The sequence below is a fragment of the Misgurnus anguillicaudatus genome, chromosome 22, assembly GCF_027580225.2.
Source record: "Misgurnus anguillicaudatus chromosome 22, ASM2758022v2, whole genome shotgun sequence".
Classification (NCBI taxonomy): Eukaryota; Metazoa; Chordata; class Actinopteri; order Cypriniformes; family Cobitidae; genus Misgurnus; species Misgurnus anguillicaudatus.
In genome coordinates this window covers 13,775,252-13,789,466 of record NC_073358.2, presented here as the reverse complement: position 1 = coordinate 13,789,466, position 14,215 = coordinate 13,775,252, and positions in this window count along the sequence as shown.

The following is a 14,215-nucleotide window of genomic DNA, read 5'->3' as shown; positions in this document are numbered from 1 at the left end:
GGATTTATCTCGTTTTGCAACGAAACTCTTCATTTATTTGTAAAGAATTTTTACGTCATCTTTCAACAGAATATAAAATACTTTCCATAGTTCTCATGATTCACGTGAGATTCTTAAAAACTGGTTATTAAATGTTGGTAATGTGCAAAGAGACAATCGGCTTTATTAAAAAGATATGTTATACTACAAATGGGGGGGGGGGGGGGGTCGTGGAGCTTTTGCTATGTTTTTGGGGGGGCTTACCAGTGTTAAGTTTGGGAAGCTCTGGCCTAAAATATTACACAGTGATAAGATGGCACTGATAGGTACAGACACACTATCATCAGTGTCATTATCCTAGTGACTATTTGTGAACCTCTTAAATGGCAAACAATTCACATAGATGTTGCAGTAAAGCACCAGCTGGGAAAAATCAAAGGTCAACATCCTATTTATCTGGTCTAAAACATAGATAAAGGAAAAGATGCATCAATATTCACATACAAACAACAGCAGTGTGCATTAAAGTATACTGTGTATCAGTTCCCAGACGTAAAAAAACATGAATATCATTATGCATTACATTATTGTCCGAAAAATGCTGCATAAATGTTTTCCCAACTAATAATGAATTTAAATATATTGAAGTTTCAAGCATCAAGACCTTCATGTTTACTGCATACTCTGATCTTGTAGCTTACAATTACATAGCAACTGCATAGCAGCATCCTAGCTAATCATCCTAGCTAGCCTCATATTAAATCAAGCTAGCCCTGCTGAACAAAGCAGCATAGCCTACCAGCAAGACCAGCATATGTTGTGTTTTGGTGCTGGTTAGCTACTGAACACAAGCTAAACCAGCATCAGCACCAGCATTAGCACAAGCTAAACCAGCACCAAACAAGCAGTAGCACCAGCATCCCATGCTGGTCATACCAGCAAGACCAGCATATGTTGTGTTTTGGTGCTTGTAACCACCAGCTAAACCAGCATCAAACCAGCATAATTTCCACGCTGATCCATGCTGGTGTGATGCAGTTTTTTTCAGCAGGGAGCTTCATGCTAAACTATAGGCTATAGCTTTGTATTAAATCATGCTAACTTTATGCTAAATCATGCTAACTTCATTCTAAATTATGCTAACATACTGTTAACTTTGTTAAATGATGTTAAATGGTGTTAGCTTCATGTTAAGTCATTGTAACTTTGTTTAATCATGCTAGCATCATACTAAAACATGCAAACAGCTAGACTAAACTAAACTTCTCAAGTAAACGTTTATCCTGTGAAATTGTTAAAAATGTTCAGACTCGCTTTTTCAAGCCAACATAAAGTTTGCCTTCAAACTTTAATATCTAGTTAGTGGTGCTTGCATTTATGCAAAGCATCACTATTACTATTCCTCAGGGATATTATTATTATGTTGGCTTGAGAAAGCCAACATACTGTTGTTGCACTTAAACTTATTTTTATTTTTATTCTTCTTTTTCTTCTGACCTAAAAATTTCTAACTCTAACTCCTCCTAGAGCTTTCAAGCTACAGCCACCAAACTTTGCACAGACCTTCAGTGTGATCTGACTTGAGTTGCTATATCTTTTCTAAGAGATCGGACTTACGGTTCTCCTAAACCGTCCGATCAAACATCCCAAAAAAGTCCCATAGACTTACATTCATAGAATGTTTAGGCTGAGTGTTTATTTTCAAATTCTAACTGTCTTCTCATTCATACAAATACATTACATCATCTCTCAACCTCTCTCAGTCTATCTCTGTCTCACAAAACTCACTCAATAGCACAGACAAACTCAACTACACACACACACAGACACACACACACACACACAAACACACAGACACACAATCACACACAACTACACACAGACACACAACTACACACAGACACACACACAAATACACACACAAACACAAAAATATATATAACATACTGTCACAAAAACACAGACATGCACACACACAAACACACACAGACACACAACCACACACAAATACACATAGACACACAACTACACACAGACACACAATTACAGACACAAACACAAAATTATATATAACATACTGTCACAAAAACACAGACACACAGACACACAATCACACACAACTACACACAGACACACACACAATTACACACACAAACACAAAATTATATATAACATACTGTCACAAAAACACAGACATGCACACACACAAACACACACAGACACACAACCACACACAAATACACATAGACACACAACTACACACAGACACACAATTACAGACACAAACACAAAATTATATATAACATACTGTCACAAAAACACAGACACACAGACACACACACACACACACAAACACACACACACACACACACACACACACACAAACAGAAACACAACCACACACAACTACCCACACACACACAGACACACAACCACGAAATTGCACACACAAACACACACATAAATGTCTCAACTGCCCTAAATGCCCCATCTGCCCCATTCTGCCCCAAATGTCTCAAATAACCCAACCGCCCCATTTTGCCCCATTTGCCCCAACTGGCCAATTCTGCTCCAAATGCCTCATCTGCCCTAAATTCCCCATCTGCCCCAAACACCCAATTCTCCCCCAACTGCCCTAAATGCCCCATCTGCCCCAAATGCCCCAACTACCCAATTCTGCCTCAACTGCCCCATTCTGCCCCAACTGCCCTAAATGCCCCATCTGCCCCATCTGCCCCATTCTGCCCTAAATGCCCCAACTGCCCTAAATGCCTCAAATGCCCCAACTGCCTCATCTGCCCCATTTTGCCCCAAATGCCTTAAATGCCCCAACTGCCCAAAATGCCCCATCTGCCCTAAATGCCCCATCTGCCCTATTCTGCCCAAACTGCCCTAAATGCCTCAAATGCCACAACTGCCCCATTCTGCCCTAAATGCCCCATCTGCCCTAAATGCCCCATCTGCCCTAAATGCCCCATTCTGCCCAAATTGCCCTAAATGCCTCAAATGCCCCAACTGCCTCATCTGCCCCATTCTGCCCCAACTGCTCTAAATGCCCCAACTGCTCTAAATGCCCCATCTGCCCCAAGTGCCCCGTCTGCCCCAATTATCCAATTCTGCCCCAAATGCCCCAACTACCCTAAATGCCCCATCTGCCACAAATACCCCATCTGCCCCATTCTGCCCCAACTGCCCAATTCTGCCCCAACTAACCCATCTGCCCCAACTAACTTAACTGCCCCAACTGCAGCTCCATCTATTACTCTCAGACTAGGCTTTCTCAAGCCAACATAAAGTTTGTTCACAAACTTTAACCTCATCTAGTTATTATGTTGGCTTGAGAAAGCCAACATACTGTTGTTGCACTTAAACTTATTTTTATTTTTATTCTTCTTTTTCTTCTGACCTAAAAATTTCTAACTCTAACTCCTCCTAGAGCTTTCAAGCTACAGCCACCAAACTTTGCACAGACCTTCAGTCTGATCTGACTTGAGTTGCTATATCTTTTCTAAGAGATCGGACTTACGGTTCTCCTAAACCGTCCGATCAAACATCCCAAAAAAGTCCCATAGACTTACATTCATAGAATGTTTAGGCTGAGTGTTTATTTTCAAATTCTAACTGTCTTCTCATTCATACAAATACATTACATCATCTCTCAACCTCTCTCAGTCTATCTCTGTCTCACAAAACTCACTCAATAGCACAGACAAACTCAACTACACACACACACAGACACACACACACACAACCACACAGACACACAATCACACACAACTACACACAGACACACAACTACACACAGACACACACACAATTACACACACAAACACAAAATTATATATAACATACTGTCACAAAAACACAGACATGCACACACACAAACACACACAGACACACAACCACACACAAATACACATAGACACACAACTACACACACACACACAATTACAGACACAAACAAAAAATTATATATAACATACTGTCACAAAAACACAGACACACAATCACACACAACTACACACAGACACACAACTACACACAGACACACACACAATTACACACACAAACACAAAATTATATATAACATACTGTCACAAAAACACAGACATGCACACACACAAACACACACAGACACACAACCACACACAAATACACATAGACACACAACTACACACAGACACACAATTACAGACACAAACACAAAATTATATATAACATACTGTCACAAAAACACAGACACACACACACACACACACACACACACACACACACACACACACACACAAACAGAAACACAACCACACACAACTACACACACACACACACAGACACACAACACAAAATTGCACACACAAACACACACATAAATGTCTCAACTGCCCTAAATGCCCCATCTGCCCCATTCTGCCCCAAATGTCTCAAATAACCCAACCGCCCCATTTTGCCCCATTTGCCCCAACTGGCCAATTCTGCTCCAAATGCCTCATCTGCCCTAAATTCCCCATCTGCCCCAAATGCCCCGTCTGCCCCAACTACCCAATTCTGCCCCAAATGCCCCAACTACCCTAAATGCCACATCTGCCCCAAACACCCAATTCTGCCCCAACTGCCCTAAATGCCCCATCTGCCCCAAATGCCCCAACAACCCAATTCTGCCACAACAGCCCCATTCTGCCCCAACTGCCCTAAATGCCCCATCTGCCCTAAATGCCCCATCTGGCCCATTCTGACCTAAATGCCCCAACTGCCCTTAATGCCTCAAATGCCCCAACTGCCTCATCTGCCCCATTTTGCCCCAAATGCCCTAAACGCCCCAACTGCCCAAAATGCCCCATCTGCCCTAAATGCCCCATCTGCCCTATTCTGCCTAAACTGCCCTAAATGCCTCAAATACCACAACTGCCCCATTCTGCCCAAAATGCCCCATCTGCCCTAAATGCCCCATTCCGCCCAAACTGCCCTAAATGCCTCAAATGCCCCAACTGCCTCATCTGCCCCATTCTGCCCCAACTGCTCTAAATGCCCCAACTGCTCTAAATGCCCCATCTGCCCCAAGTGCCCCGTCTGCCCCAATTATCCAATTCTGCCCCAAATGCCCCAACTACCCTAAATGCCCCATATGCCACAAATACCCCATCTGCCCCATTCTGCCCCAACTGCCCAATTCTGCCCCAACTAACCCATCTGCCCCAACTAACTTAACTGCCCCAACTGCAGCTCCATCTATTACTCTCAGACTAGGCTTTCTCAAGCCAACATAAAGTTTGTTCACAAACTTTAACCTCATCTAGTTATGTTGGCTTGAAAAAGCCAACATATTGTTATTGCTTTTAAACTTATATTTTATTATGTTGGCTTTGAAAAAGCCAATATATTGTTATTGCTATTAAACTTATATCTTATTATTATTAGTGGTGCTTGCATTTATGCAAAGCATCACTATTACTATTGCTCAGGGATATTATTATTATTATTATTATTATTCTTATGTCTGCACGTTTTTTCGGCGCGTAACTCGTCCCGCACGGTTTGCCGTAGTCCCATGAAAGAGGGCTCAAATCGACCGGTTTTTTGAAGAGATGGTGGCTATGACTTTTATAAGCGGTCGGGTGCAGAATTTCCGAAAGGGGGGCGAAAAACCACCCGAAAAATCCCATTGACTTAACATTGCGCCCAACTTTGACGGGTCATAGCTCCGCTCGAGGATTTTGTAGAAACATGTGGGTTACAACATTTGAAGAGGGTGGTAGGCTCTGTAAGAACATGGATAACAATGGGGTGTAAGTTGTACCCCTGGGGTGTAAGAGGTGCCCAAAAATGCCCAATGAAAAGCCAATGGGGCAAAATCCCATTGACTTACCATTGCAAAAATTTTGACGGGTCATAGGTACGAGTGAGGATTCCTTAGAAACATGTGGGTTACTAAATTTAAAGAGGGTGGTAGACTATGTAAGAACATACATGACATTGGGGTTTAAGTTGTACCCCTGGGGTGTAAGAGGCACCCGAAAATTCCCATTGAGGAAACATGCCCATATAAGGGAATAAAACAGTTCCAGATGGGATATCTTTGCTTTACAGTGTCGTAGAGATAAGTGGGTGGGCTCATTTCACTCAGGCATCCAATCAGTCTCTCAGGATCATCCCAGAGCTATTAAGCCACGCCCCTAGCAACCACTTTTGGGCACCCTAGCAACATCTTCCATAGACTGCCATTATAAAATGCCCAGATGGATATCTTTGCACCACAGTGTCATAGAGACATGGTGGTGGGCTCATTTTACTCAGGCATCCAATCAGTCTCTCAGGATCCTTACATAGGTATTAAGCCACGCCCCTAGCAACCACTTTTGAGAACCCTAGCAACATAAAATTCAAACAGTTATATCTCGGCATCCGAACATCGTAGAGACACTGGGGTTGGGCCATTTGACTCGTGACTTAGAGTGTAATCATTATGGGATGCCAATTTTTTCCCTAGCAACCAAATACAGTACCCTAGCAACAGAGTAAACAAAGCCTTATATCTCCGCATCAGAACATCGTAGAGACACGGGGTTTGGACCGTTTGACTTGTGACTCGGAGTGTAATCATTATGGGATGCCAATTTTTTCCCTAGCAACCAAATACATTACCCTAGCAACAGAGTAAACAAAGCCTTATATCTCCGCATCAGAACATCGTAGAGACACGGGGGTTGGACCGTTTGACTTGTGACTCGGAGTGTAATCATTATGGGATGCCGATTTTTTCCCTAGCAACCAAATACAGTACCCTAGCAACAGAGTAAACAAAGCCTTATATCTCCGCATCAGAACATCGTAGAGACACGGGGGTTGGACCGTTTGACTCGTGACTCGGAGGTTAATCACTAGTGGATGCCAATTTTTTCCCTAGCAACCAAATACAGTACCCTAGCAACAGAGTAAACAAAGCCTTATATCTCCGCATCAAAACATCGTAGAGACACGGGGGTTGGACCGTTTTACTTGTGACTCGGAGTGTAATCATTATGGGATGCCAATTTTTTCCCTAGCAACCAAATACATTACCCTAGCAACAGAGTAAACAAAGCCTTATATCTCCGCATCAGAACATCGTAGAGACACGGGGGTTGGACCGTTTGACTCGTGACTCGGAGGGTAATCACTAGTGGATGCCATTTTTTTCCCTAGCAACCAAATACAGTACCCTAGCAACAGAGTAAACAAAGCCTTATATCTCCGCATCAGAACATCGTAGAGACACGGGGGTTGGACCGTTTGACTTGTGACTCGGCGGGTAATCACTAGTGGATGCCAATTTTTTCCCTAGCAACCAAATACAGTACCCTAGCAACAGAGTAAACAAAGCCTTATATCTCCGCATCAGAACATTGTACAGACACGGGGGTTGGACCGTTTGACTCGTGACTCGGAGGGTAATCACTAGTGGATGTCATTTTTTTCCCTAGCAACCAAATACAGTACCCTAGCAACCAGATAAACATAGCCTTATATCTCAGCATCAGAACATCGTAGAGGCACGGGAGTTGGATCGTTTTACTTTTGGCTTGGAGTATAATCATATATGTTACCCAGAAATTTGCCACGGCAAGCACCACTCACATTTTCTTCAGGAAATGTACCTATCTAGTTATTATTATTATTCTACCCCAAATTTCTGACACTAACTCGTCCTAGGGCTTTCAAGCTACATGCAACAAATTTTCCACAGACCTTCAGACTGGTCTGACTTAGTGTGCTATATCTTTTCTAACTGATGGGACCTTCCGAATTCCTAAACGGGGGGCTCGAACACCCCAAAATTTCCATTGACTTAACATTGAGACAAACTTTGACGAGTCATAGCTGTGAGTGAGAAACTTGTAGAAACTTGTGGCTTACCACATTTAAGGAGGCTGACAGGCTGTGTAAGAACATACCTCACAATGGGGTGTAAGCTGTACCCCTGGGGTGTAAGAGGCCCCCAAAATTTCCCATTGACTTATAATGGGGCAGGAAACATGCCCATAAAAGGGAATAAAAACGTCCCAGATGGAATTTCTTCACTTTAGAGTGTCGTAGAGACATGGGTGTGGGCTCATTTTACTCAGGCAACCAATCAGTCTCTTAGGATCACCACAGAGCTATTAAGCCACGCCCCTAGCAACAATTTTGGGTACCCTAGCAACATCTCCCATAGACTACCATTATAAAAAGCACAGATGCATATCTTTGCACCAGCGTGTCATAGAGACATAGGGGTGGGCTCATATTACTCAGGCATCCAATCAGTCTCAATGGGATTCTTATTGAGGTATTAAGCCACGCCCCTAGCAACCAAATATGAGCACCCTAGCAACATAATAAACAAAGCCTTATATCTCTGGATCTGAACATCATAGAGACATGGGGGTTGGGTCTTTGGGTCATGCTAGCTTCATGCTAGCTTCATGCTAAGTCATACTAGCTTCATGCTAGTTTCATGCTAGCCTTATGCTAATTTCATGATATAGCTTGCTAACTTCATGCTAAATCATGTTAGCTTCATGTTAAATCTTGTTAGCTTCATGCTAATCATGCTAGCATCATGCTAATCATGCTAACTTCATGTTAAATCATGTTAGCTTTATGCTAATCATGCTAACCTCATGCTTACTTCATGCTAATCATGCTAGCCTCATGCTAGCTTCATGCTAATCATGCTAGCATCATGTTAGCTTCATGCTAATCATGCTAGCATCATGCCAGCTTCATGCTAATCATGTTAGCATCATGCTAGCTTCATGCTAATAATGTTAGCATCATGCTTCATGCTAATCATGCTAGCATCATGCTAGCTTCATGCTAATCATGCTAGCATCATGTTAGCTTCATGCTAATCATGCTAGCATCATGCTAGCTTCATGCTAATCATGCTAGCATCATGCTAGCTTCATGCTAATCATGCTAGCTTCATGCTAATCATGCTAGCTTCATGCTAATCATGCTAGCTTCATGCTAATCATGCTAGCTTCATGCTAATCATGCTAACATCATGCTAGCTTCATGCTAATCATGCTAGCTTCATGCTAGCATCATGTTAGCTTCAAGCTAATCATGCTAGCATCATGCTAGCTTCATGTTAATCATGTTAGCATCATGCTAGCTTCATGCTAATCATGCTAGCTTCATGCTAATCATGCTAACATCATGCTAGCTTCATGCTAATCATGCTAGCTTCATGCTAGCATCATGTTAGCTTCAAGCTAATCATGCTAGCATCATGCTAGCTTCATGCTAATCATGTTAGCATCATGCTAGCTTCATGCTAATCATGCTAGCTGCATGCTAATCATGCTAGCTGCATGCTAATCATGCTAGCTTCATGCTAATCATGCTAGCATCATGTTAGCTTCATGCTAATCATGCTAGCATCATCTTAGCTTCATGCTAATCATGCTAGCATCATGTTAGCTTCATGCTAATCATGCTAGCATCATGCTAGCTTCATCCTAATCATGCTAGCATCATGCTAGCTTCATGCTAATCATGCTAGCATCATGCTAGCTTCATGATAATCATGCTAGGATCATGCTAGCTTCATGCTAATCATGTTAACTTCATGCTAACTTCATGATAAATCAAGCTGTATTCATTCTTAATCATGCATACAACCAGCTACACTAAATTGAACGTCTTAACTTTACGATTATCCTGTGAAACTGTTCAGGCCACGCTTTTTCAAGCCAACATAAAGTTTGTCTTCAAACTTTAATATCTAGTTATTATTATGTTGGCTTTGAAAAAGCCAATATATTGTTATTGCTTTTAAACTTATTATTATGTTGGCTTTGAAAAAGCCAACATATTGTTATTGCTTTTAAACTTATTATTATTATGTTGGCTTTGAAAAAGCCAACATATTGTTATTGCTTTTAAACTTATTATTATTATTATTATTCTTTCTTATCCCCCAAAATTTCTGACACTAACTCGTCCTAGAGCTTTCAAGCTACATGCACCAAATTTTCCACAGACCTTCAGACTGGTCTGACTTAGTGTGCTATATCTTTTCTAACTGATGGGACCTTCCGAATTCCTAAAGGGGGTGCTTGAACACCCCAAAATTTCCATTGACTTAACATTGAGACAAACTTTGACGGGTCATAGCTGTGAGTGAGAAACTTGTAGAAACTTGTGGCTTACCACATTTAAGGTGGCTGACAGGCTCTGTAAGAACATACATCACAATGGGGTGTAAGCTGTACCCCTGGGGTGTAAGAGACCCCCAAAATTTCCCATTGACTTATAATGGGGCAGGAAACATGCCCATATAAGGGAATAAAAGCGTCCCAGATGGAATATCTTTACTTTGGAGTGTCGTAGAGACATGGGGGTGGGCTCATTTTACTCAGTCATCCAATCAGTCTCTTAGGATTGCCCCAAAGCTATTTAGCCACGCCCCTAGCAACAATTTTGGGTACCCTAGCAACATCTCCCATAGACTACCATTATAAAAAGCCCAGATGGATATCTTTACACCAGAGTGTCATAGAGACATAGGGGTGGGCTCATTTTACTCAGGCATCCAATCAGTCTTAATAGGATTCTTATTGAGGAATTAAGCCACGCCCCTAGCAACCAAATATGAGCACCCTAGCAACATAATAAACAAAGCCTTATATCTCTTGGTCTGAACATCATAGAGACATGGGGGTTGGGTCTTTGGGTCATGTTAGCTTCATGCTAGCTCCATGTTAAGTCATACTAGCTTCATGCTAGTTTCATGCTAGCTTTATGCTAATTTCATAATAAATCTTGCTAACTTCATGCTAAATCATGTTAGCTTCATGTTAAATCTTGTGAGCTGCACGCCAAATAGTGCTACCGTCATGCTAATCATGTTAGCATCATGCTAATCATGCTAGCTTCACGTTAAATCATGCTAGCTTCATGCTAATCATGCTAACCTTATGCTTACTTCATGCTAATCATGCTAGCATCATGCTAGCATCATGCTAGCTTCATGCTAATCATGCTAGAATCATGCTAGCTTCATGTTAATCATGCTAGAATCATGTTAGCTTCATGCTAATCATGCTAGAATCATGCTAGTTTCATGCTAATCATGCTAGAATCATGCTAGTTTCATGCTAACATCATGCTAGCTTCATGCTAATCATATTAACATCATGCTAGCTTCATGCTTATCATGCTAGCATCATGCTAGCTTCATGCTAATCATGCTAGCATCATGCTAGCTTCATGCTAATCATGCTAGCATCATGCTAACTTCATGCTAATCATGCTAACATCATGTTAGCTTCATGCTAATCATGCTAGCATCATGCTAGCTTCATGCTAATCATGCTAGCATCATGCTAGCTTCATGCTAATCATGCTAGCATCATGCTAGCTTCATGCTAATCATGCTAACATCATGCTAGCTTCATGCTAATCATGCTAGCATCATGCTAGCTTCATGCTAGTTTCATGCTAGCATCATGCTAACTTCATGCTAATCATGCTAGCATCATGCTAATCATACTAGCATCATGCTAATCATGCTAGCATCATGCTAATCATACTAGCATCATGCTAATCATGCTAGCATCATGCTAATCATGCTAGCATCATGCTAGCTTCATGCTAATCATGTTAGCATCATGCTAACTTCATGCTAATCATGTTAGCATCATGCTAGCTTCATGCTAATCATGTTAACATCATGCTAGCTTCATGCTAATCATGCTAACATCATGCTAGCTTCATGCTAACATCATGCTAATCATGCTAGCATCATGCTAACTTCATGCTAATCATGCTAACATCATGCTAGCTTAATGGTAATCATGCTAGCATCATGCTAGCTTCATGCTAATCATGCTAGCTTCATGCTAATCATGCTAACATCATGCTAGCTTCATGCTAATCATGCTAGCATCATGTTAGCTTCATGCTTATCATGCTAGCTTCATGCTAATCATGCTAGCATCATGCTAGCTTCATGCTAATCATGCTAGCATCATGCTAGCTTCATGTTAATCATGCTAGCATCATGCTAGCTTCATGCTAATCATGCTAGCATCATGCTAGCTTCATGCTAATCATGCTATCATCATGCTAGCTTCATGCTAACATCAGGCTAACTTCATGCTAATCATGCTACCTTCATACTTAAACATTCTAACAGCCAGATAGCCTACTAAACTAAACTTCTGTCAAACCGTTTTAAACGTTCAAGCTACGCTTTTTCAAGCCAACATAAAGTTTGTCTTCAAACTTTAATATCTAGTTATTATGTTGGCTTTGAAAAAGCCAACATACTGTTATTGCTATTAAACTTATTATTATTCTTTCTTATCCCCCCAAAATTTCTGACACTAACTCGTCCTAGAGCTTTCAAGCTACATGCACCAAATTTTCCACAGACCTTCAGACTGGTCTGACTTAGTGTGCTATATCTTTTCTAACTGATGGGACCTTCCGAAATCCTAAACGGGGCGCTCAAACACCCCAAAATTCCCATTGACTTAACATGGAGACAAACTTTGACGGGTCATAGCTGCGAGTGAGAAACTTGTAGAAACTTGTGGCTTACCACATTTAAGGAGGCTGACAGGCTGTGTAAAAACATACCTCACAATGGGGTGTAAGCTGTACCCCTGGGGTGTAAGAGGCCCCCAAAATTTCCCATTGACTTATAATGGGGCAGGAAACATGCCCATAAAAGGGAATAAAAACGTCCCAGATGGAATATCTTCACTTTAGAGTGTCGTAGAGACATGGGGGTGGGCTCATTTTACTCAGGCAACCAATCAGTCTCTTAGGATCACCACAGAGTTATTAAGCCACGCCCCTAGCAACAATTTTGGGTACCCTAGCAACATCTCCCATAGACTACCATTATAAAAAGCCCAGATGGATATCTTTGCACCAGAGTGTCATAGAGACATAGGGGTGGGCTCATTTTACTCAGGCATCCAATCAGTCTCTTAGGATTCTTATTGAGGTATTAAGCCACGCCCCTAGCAACCAAATATGAACACCCTAGCAACATAATAAACGAAGCCTTATATCTCTGGATCTGAACATCATAGAGACATGGGGGTTGGGTCTTTGGGTCATGTTAGCGTCATGCTAGCTCCATGCTAAGTCATACTAGCTTCATGCTAGTTTCATGCTAGCTTTATGCTAATTTCATAATAAATCTTGCTAACTTCATGCTAAATCATGCTAGCTTCATGTTAAATCTTGTTAGCTTCACGCTAAATAGTGTTAGCTTCATGCTAATCATGCTAGCATCATGCTAATCATGCTAACTTCACGTTAAATCATGTTAGCTTCATGATAATCATGCTAACCTTATGCTTACTTCATGCTAATTATGCTAGCCTCATGCTAGCTTCATGCTAATCATGCTAACATCATGCTAGCTTCATGCTAATCATGCTAACATCATGCTAGCTTCATGCTAACTTCATGTTAAATCTTGTTAGCTTCACGCTAAATAGTGCTAGCTTCATGCTAATCATGCTAGCATCATGCTAATCATGCTAACTTCACCTTAAATCATGTTAGCTTCATGCTAATCATGGTAACCTTATGCTTAATTCATGTTAATTATGCTAGCCTCATGCTAGCTTCATGCTAATCATGCTAACATCATGCTAGCTTCATGCTAATCCTGCTAACATCATGCTAGCTTCATGGTAATCATGCTAATCATGCTAGCTTCATGGTAATCATGCTAACATCATGCTAGCTTCATGCTTATCATGCTTATCATGCTAACATCATGCTAGCTTCGTGCTAATCATGTTAGCTTCATGGTAACTTCATGCTAATCATGCTAGCTTCATGCTAATCATGCTAACATCATGCTAGCTTCATGCTAATCATGTTAGCATCATGCTAGCTTCATGCTAATCATGTTAGCATCATGCTAGCTTCATGCTAATCATGTTAGCTTCATGCTAGCTTCATGCTAATCATGCTAGCTTCATGCTAATCATGCTAATCATGCTAGCTTCATGCTAATCATGCTAGCTTCATGCTAGCTTCATGCTAATCATGCTAGCTTCATGCCAGCTTCATGCTAATCATGCTAGCTTCATGCTAATCATGCTAGCTTCATGCTAATCATGCTAGCATCATCCTAGCTTCATGCTAATCATGCTAACATCATGCTAACTTCATGTTAGCTTCATGCTAGCTTCATGCTAATCATGCTAGCTTCATGCCAGCTTCATGCTAATCATGCTAGCTT